General features: G+C 55.0%; 1 pseudogene; it reads left to right on the top strand.

Moving 5' to 3' along the window:
- Positions 1-4,668, top strand: part of LOC125773906 (large subunit ribosomal RNA) — an 8,657-nt pseudogene extending 3,989 nt beyond the window's left edge.
- Positions 4,669-8,060: the final 3,392 nt, after the last annotated feature.

Here is an 8,060-nt window from a genome sequence, read left to right as displayed (position 1 = left end):
CCACTTTTCATTCTTCATCAAACGCCCCCACACCGAACAAGGCCCAAAGATAGTCACGGCAGTCCACCACCTCGCCACTCTGCACCTTCCGACGAGCCCGGTGTCTGCGGACCTTGTCTCGTGTCCGCTGCATCTGTTGTTCCCGCAAGACCAGCTCCTCCTCCGTGTACGGCCGGCCATCCGGATGCACCGGAGGTGGCCTTGCCGCCTGCCGTTCAAGCGTAAGCTGCCTGCGAGCCTCGTTCCGTCGCTCGTTCCGAGCTGCCCGCGTGGTGTTGTGGGCCTCGTCCAAACGCTGCGTTGCGGCTACCATCTCTGCATTGGCGCTGGTGGCACGCTCGACGTACCAATCCTGCTGCAGAGATGTGGTGATGTTACGCGCCGCTTCGCAAACGCTGCTCCATCTCGCTGGGCTACTCAGCATGAACGCCACAAGATTTTCCGGCGTCACGACCGCTTCGTCTTCCTCGCCGAGCAATGCTTGCCGAACATCTGCGAACCTCGGGCAGTCAAAGAACGCATGTTCAGCACTCTCCACGACTCCCGGGCACCTGACACAGTCAGCAGATGGCGCCAGATGTTTTGTATGCAGGTATTCATGAAAGAAACCGTGGCCGGAGAGAATTTGCGCGAGATGGAAGGTCATCTCTCCGTGCCTCCGGTTCTTCCACGCCGCCAAGTCCGGGATAACTCGGTGTGCCCACCGTGTGTAGCGGCTTTCCGGTTCCAGCTGGTCCCACTGCCGCTGCCACTCGGCGATTGTATTAACTCGCTCCTCGATGCGCAGCTCCCGCAAACTCGCTCCCGTCGCCTGATGTCGCTGGTAACAGCGAGCGTCCTCCGTCACCTGCAGCACGATGGGGATGACACTGGCAAGGACCGTTGCCACCTCGTTCCTCACCGTAACGAAGGTGCGGGCCACCGGCCGTGCGTAAAGTCCCTGCACCCGGTTCAGCTGCCTACGACACGCCCGAAGCTGGACCGCTTCATGCCAAATCGGCGCAGCGTAGCGGAGAGTAGAGTCCACCACCGATGACAGCAACCGTCGCTTCGCACACTTAGGACCGCCATGGTTACGAAGCAGCCTGGAGATGGCCTGCGCCACACGGAGCGCCTTCGACGTGGCCTGCTCAACGTGTGGCCTCCACGACAAGTGATCCTCAAGAATGACCCCGAGGTACTTGAGCGTGCGGGTCGGCATCTTCTCCACTCCGTCGATCGTTACTGGAACGCGGGTGCGTTCCCTCCGCATTGTGGAAACAATGACCAGCTCGGTCTTGGCCGGAGCAAGCTCCAGGTGGTGTTGCGCCATCCACGAGCTGATCATTCCAATCGCCGTTTCAGCTAAACGCGTCGCCGCCTCCGGTGTCGTCCCGCTCGCCAGCACCACGACGTCGTCGGCAAAACCGATCACCTCAGCGCCCTCAGGTAGCGCCAGCCGAAGCACGCCGTCGTACATGGCGTTCCACAGAGTCGGGCCCAGGATTGAGCCCTGTGGAACGCCCGCCGTGACCGTTCGCCGCACTGGTCCCTCACTGGTTTCAAACACCAGCCTCCTCTCAGAGAAGTAGCTGCGCAACATTCTCTGGAGGGCTACTGGAACTTGCAGCTTCTGCAGGGCAGCCGCGATCGCCTCCCAACTGGCGGAGTTGAAGGCATTCCTGACATCCAGTGCTGCCACCACCAGACATCGAGGATCCCGCTGGTTGGTGCGATGGAACGTCCTCGCGTGCTGCCCCCTCTCGATCACACGTTCGATGGCCTGTATTGTTGAACGGCCGCGCCGGAACCCATACTGTCTTGGCGACAGTCGCGGAGCATCGATGTCCTCCAAGTGCTCGTTCAGTCGATCCAGGATCACCCGCTCGAACCCCTTGGCGACTGCTCCCAGCATGAGCAGCGGACGATATGATGACGGGTCGCCCGGCTGCTTGCCCGGCTTCGCGATCAGCACAAGTCGAGCCTCCTTCCACGCCGCAGGAAACTCGCCTCGCTCGAGCAGCTGGTTGTACACGTCCACGAAGACCTCCGGGTGCTTCCGCATCGCTGCCTTCACCGCAGTGTTCGGGATGCCGTCCAACCCTGGCGCCTTGGACGACGCCATCCGCTCAGCCAGCAGCAGGACCTCCGAGCTCGTGACCGGCCTCAGAGCGACGTGTGAGGCGGTGCTCGCTTCGATGTCCGGCCACTCGAACGCTGGATGCTCCGGGAACAAGGCGTCGACGATCGGACCAAGAACAGCTCGGTCCGTTTCCGGTGGCGCCCGGCCGCGAAGCTTCGCTCGCACAACCTTGTACCCGAGACCGAACACCTCAGCCTCGACGCCGTCAATCAGCTCCTGAAGGCTGCTTTCCTTGCTGTTCTGGATACTGGCCTGCAGCAAACGACGGCAATCCTGCAGTCCGGCAGACGTCACAGCACGCTCCGACGGTTGAGCCCGACGATGGGCTGCCTCCGCTGCTTCGCACTCTTCCCTCAAGCGCTCGATGTCCGGAGACCACCAGTACACCTGGGGCTTGCGGTGGAAGGTAGCCCCGTGTACTCTCTCCATGGTCTCATCGCACGCCCGAGTGAGTCCGCCAACCAGCCCCTCCGGAGTGTCGACCTGTCCGAAGCGGCCGACTGTGAGGGCGATGTCGAAGCTCTTCCGGACGAACTGCATCGTCTTCCACCGAGTTCCGGCGTGCCTGGCTGTCCCGTCACTGGCTGCTGCTTGGCTTTGGTGCTGCTGGCCACGTCGCTTGTTCCGTTGACCCGGAACCTCCACCTGAAACTCGATGTACGCGTGATCGCTGCCGGAGAAGCGGTTAAGCACGCGCCATGAGTCCGGCCGCACAATGGATTGGCTGGCGAAGGAGACGTCGATGACGCTTTCCCGTGCAACCCCGTTGCCCTTGAAGGTGGGCACGTTGCCACGGTTCAGCGTCTGCAGCGCCAGCTGCTCCACCACGCTTAGGAGCTCCTGCCCCTTCCGGGTAGTGCGCGCACTCCCCCACTCCTCGTTCCAGGCGTTGAAGTCCCCGGCCAGGACTGATGTTGTGTGTCCCACCAGCGACACCTCCACCGCACCAAGAAACTCCTCGAAGTCTTCCGAACCACTGCTGGGCGACACGTAGCAGCTGGCGAAAGTGACTCCCGCTATCGTGGCAACCACCAATCCCGGGACGACGCTTCCCCACAGACGCTGGATGGGGTAAGCCCCCGTTGCGACGATCGCCACGCTCAACTCCTCATCAACAGCCCATCGCGGATCATCTCGAGGCGGTCGATACAGCTCACAGGCGAGCACCACCTGAACATCCAGCTCGCGAGCCGTCTGCATCAGCAGGTCCTGAGCTGTCCTGCTCCGCCCAAGGTTGATCTGCAGCACCTTTAGCGCCGGCACGTCAGATGACCGACCGGATGCGGGCCGCTGCACACGGCACAGCACACCTCCGCCGTGCAGCTCTTCGCCTGATGATCCGGCTTCCCGCATCGAATGCAGCTGGCCGAGCGATCGACCTCGCTCATGCACGCTGCCCGGACGTGTCCCATCTCCAGACACTTGTAACAACGTTGCTGCCGCGTCTGCATTGGAGCCACCTTCCGGATCAGACAGGACGTGTACTTGATTTTGACAAACTTCCCGTCCAGCTCCTCTGCTGCCTTCGTTGTCACCCGCGCTATCGCCACCTTCGTGCCGTCCCACGCTGGTCGCAGCCGAACCGAAGTCTCCTCCACGGTGTGCTGGCACAGCTCGGAGAGTGCCTTCGCCACGTGTGACTCCTCCGCTAAAGGGTCGACCGCGTCCATCCGGATGTCGACCGTGGGAGTCACCAGGCGTGCTGATGCCGGCAGTTCCGCCTTCGCGCACACGTCTTGGATGCACTGCAGCACCTCTGCAGCGTTCGCGCTCTCCTTCAGCTCCATAACGAGTCGGGAGCGTGTGGTGCGTCGTCCGACTCCGAGGGCATCTGCATACTTCGCCATCTCTGGAGCCCCACGCACAACCTGGTAAACCTCGGTCCAGGTTTGACAGGGATAACTGGCTTGTGGCCGCCAAGCGTTCATAGCGACGTGGCTTTTTGATCCTTCGATGTCGGCTCTTCCTATCATTGTAAAGCAAAATTTACCAAGCGTAGGATTGTTCACCCTTTCAAGGGAACGTGAGCTGGGTTTAGACCGTCGTGAGACAGGTTAGTTTTACCCTACTGGTGTGCATTGTTTGTCGCTATCTTAACGGAATTCCTGTGCAGTACGAGAGGAACCACAGGTACGGACCACTGGCTCAATACTAGTTCGAACGGACTATGGTATGACGCTACGTCCGCTGGATTATGCCTGAACGCCTCTAAGGTCGTATCCAATCCGAGCTGATAGCGCTTCTTATACCCATTAGGTGGTCGTAAGCTAGCGGGCCTAACAACCCTCCGAGAACCGTCCGTGCTGTCCATTGGCACACTGGCGTCTCATCCCCGCTTACTACTAGGCCGCAAAGGGCGGGTTCGCGCTGCACGTGTTAGTACCATACATGTTGGGAACACCGGTGGACGAGCTTGCCGACTGTGGATATCACTAGTTTCGACACCTACGACCGCCCGCAAACGACGGGACTACAGGCTGGGAGCTTCAAGTTGTAGAGATGCGTTCGCATCGATCCTCTCAGGCGACCCATGCTTGGTGGTTAGTGCTTGCGCGTGCGCGCCCCGTGTGTGCTGGAATTGGCCAACCAGTGCACATTGGTGGTGCGTACCGTGACTTGCACCATGTGACGAGAGTGTTGAAGAACACTGTGTGGTGACTCTATGCCTATGTGATGGGGTGCTTGTAACACACGACCGAACCGACGGCTCGTTGGATGGTCACGACAGTGTGGTGCAGGTGCGCCCATGTGTAACGAATACATTGAGTGCCGTTGGAGGTTAGCGGTTGGTTGGTTGCATGCTACAACTTCGCGTTGTACATGGGCTGGCCGCTGCGCTTCCTTCGGGTTGCCACTTGATGTTGATAGGGTTGATGTATTGTGTTCGTTGACTTTTGGTTCATTCCAAAAGTCTTCGGACTTAGATAATTTTACAAGTGTCGGCGCTCTCGGACCGAAAATAAGAAGACAACTAAGAAGAAAAAGAGAAAGAAGCTAATAGTGGAAAGTATTCTTCTTCAAAGAAGGAACAAAAATTTTACAAGTGTTGAAAAATTTCCTAAGTCCAAAAAATTTTCTAAGTCCAGAAAATTTTCTAAGTCCCACAAAATGGAACTTGATGAAGAAGATACAGAAGTTGAAAATTTTTCTAAGTCCAAAAAATTTTCTAAGTCCAGAAAATTTTCTAAGTCCAAAGTGTTGGAGCAATTTCCAAAGGCCCATAGGTTGCACTGAATTTTCCTAAGTTGGCCACAAGTACCCATGAGGTATCGAGAAGGTTCACCCGAAGGACATAATATGTCCCAAAGTACCGATAGAGTACCCACAAATAGCACCGCGTTGGCCTAAGTTGGCCAAAAGTACCGATAGAGTACCCACAAGTAGCACTGAGTTGGCCTAAGTTGGCCAAAAGTACCGATAGAGTACCCACAAATAGCACCGAATGGGCCTAAGTTGGCCAAAAGTACCGATAGAGTACCCACAAGAAGCACTGAGTTGGCCTAAGTTGGCCAAAAGTACCGATAGAGTACCCACAAATAGCACCCAGTTGGCCTAAGTTGGCCAAAAGTACCGATAGAGCACCCACAAGTAGCACCCAATTGGCCTATGTTGGCCAAAAGTACCGATAGAGTACCCACAAATAGCACCGAATGGGCCTAAGTTGGCCAAAAGTACCGATAGAGTACCCACAAATAGCACCGAATGGGCCTAAGATGGCCAAAAGTACCGATAGAGTACCCACAAAGAGCACCCCATGGGCCTAAGTTGGCCAAAAGTACCGATAGAGTACCCACAAATAGCACCGAGTGGGCCTAACATGGCCAAAAGTACCGATAGAGTACCCACAAGAAGCACTGAGTTGGCCTAAGTTGGCCAAAAGTACCGATAGAGTACCCACAAATAGCACCGAATGGGCCTAACATGGCCAAAAGTACCGATAGAGCACCCACAAATAGCACCCCATTGGCCTAAGTTGGCCAAAAGTACCGATAGAGTACCCACAAAGAGCACCCAATTGGCCTAAGTTGGCCAAAAGTACCGCCAAGTAGCACCATAGAGGCCCGAGTAGAGCGAAATGTGGGCCAAATTGAACATTTGAAAATTTTTACAAGTCCAGAAAATTTTCTAAGTCCAGAAAATTTTCTAAGTCCAAAGAGTTGGACAAATTTCCTTAGGCCCAAAGGTTGCACTGAATGTTCCTAAGTTGGCCATCAGTACCCATGAAGTATAGCGAAGGTTCACCCGAAAGACACAATACGCCCTAAAGTACCCACAGAGTACCCACAAGTTGCACCCAATTGGCCTAAGTTGGCCAGAAGTACCGACAAGTACCACCATAGAAGCCCGAGTAGAGCGAAATGTGGGCCAAAGTACCGAGTAGTTGCAACAAATGCCCAAATGGATACCAAAATGTGGTACCAAGCACCTAACTGTTGCAACAAATGCTAGCTTTCTGAGCAAAAGCTGTGGACCAATTTCGTAGAAGAACCGCCTAGGCGAAAAGGCAAAAATCGCCGAAGCTGGCCCGCTCGCAGAGCTCGCGGGCCAGGAGATACTCATAGGGCGCTTTACTAGAGTGGGGAACTTGAGAATTTTTGTGTCCGAGACTTTGGGCAACTTCGCGGCCGCCCCCTTAAAGTAAAAGATTTTCTCTGGGTGCCTAAAATTCGCAATTCCCGCAAAGTCGGGAAGACGTTAAAGTTTTTGCCCAAAAAATGGCCATCGATTTAAGGTGATTTTCCAATAAGAAAATTTTTCCTAAGATGAATTTTTTCGAATATTTCCTAAACTAAGCGTCGGAGCACATGGCCGTGAAGGAACTTTTGGTAGCTTTTGGCAAGGGCTATCGGATGAAATAATGCGAAAGGCCATCGGAGCGATATTGGATAAATGCGGGCCCATAAACGTACCTAAGAAGTGAAAATTGGTACCTTGCACGCAGGATGCAAGAAATGCTTGAGTGTTAACCATCATCGGTACCAAGTACCTAGGTTATATCGAGTGCGTAGATGGAAGTCGGTACCAAAGGGAAACCTTCCTAGGCTAGGTGCACGCAAGTGAGTATGGATCGATCAGTAGAAAGATGGGAAGCCCAAGGAAACCTTCCTAGGCTAGGTGCACGCAAGTGAGTATGGATCGATCAGTAGAAAGATGGGAAGCCATAGGAAACCTTCCTAGGCTAGGTGCACGCAAGTGAGTATGGATCGATCAGTAGAAAGATGGGAAGCCCAAGGAAACCTTCCTAGGCTAGGTGCACGCAAGTGAGTATGGATCGATCAGTAGAAAGATGGGAAGCCATAGGAAACCTTCCTAGGCTAGGTGCACGCAAGTGAGTATGGATCGATCAGTAGAAAGATGGGAAGCCATAGGAAACCTTCCTAGGCTAGGTGCACGCAAGTGAGTATGGATCGATCAGTAGAAAGATGGGAAGCCATAGGAAACCTTCCTAGGCTAGGTGCACGCAAGTGAGTATGGATCGATCAGTAGAAAGATGGGAAGCCCAAGGAAACCTTCCTAGGCTAGGTGCACGCAAGTGAGTATGGATCGATCAGTAGAAAGATGGGAAGCCATAGGAAACCTTCCTAGGCTAGGTGCACGCAAGTGAGTATGGATCGATCAGTAGAAAGATGGGAAGCCCAAGGAAACCTTCCTAGGCTAGGTGCACGCAAGTGAGTATGGATCGATCAGTAGAAAGATGGGAAGCCATAGGAAACCTTCCTAGGCTAGGTGCACGCAAGTGAGTATGGATCGATCAGTAGAAAGATGGGAAGCCATAGGAAACCTTCCTAGGCTAGGTGCACGCAAGTGAGTATGGATCGATCAGTAGAAAGATGGGAAGCCATAGGAAACCTTCCTAGGCTAGGTGCACGCAAGTGAGTATGGATCGATCAGTAGAAAGATGGGAAGCCCAAGGAAACCTTCCTAGGCTAGGTGCACG

The sequence above is a fragment of the Anopheles funestus genome (assembly GCF_943734845.2).
Source record: "Anopheles funestus chromosome X unlocalized genomic scaffold, idAnoFuneDA-416_04 X_unloc_62, whole genome shotgun sequence".
Classification (NCBI taxonomy): Eukaryota; Metazoa; Arthropoda; class Insecta; order Diptera; family Culicidae; genus Anopheles; species Anopheles funestus.
This window is presented reverse-complemented; position numbering and strand designations above follow the sequence as displayed.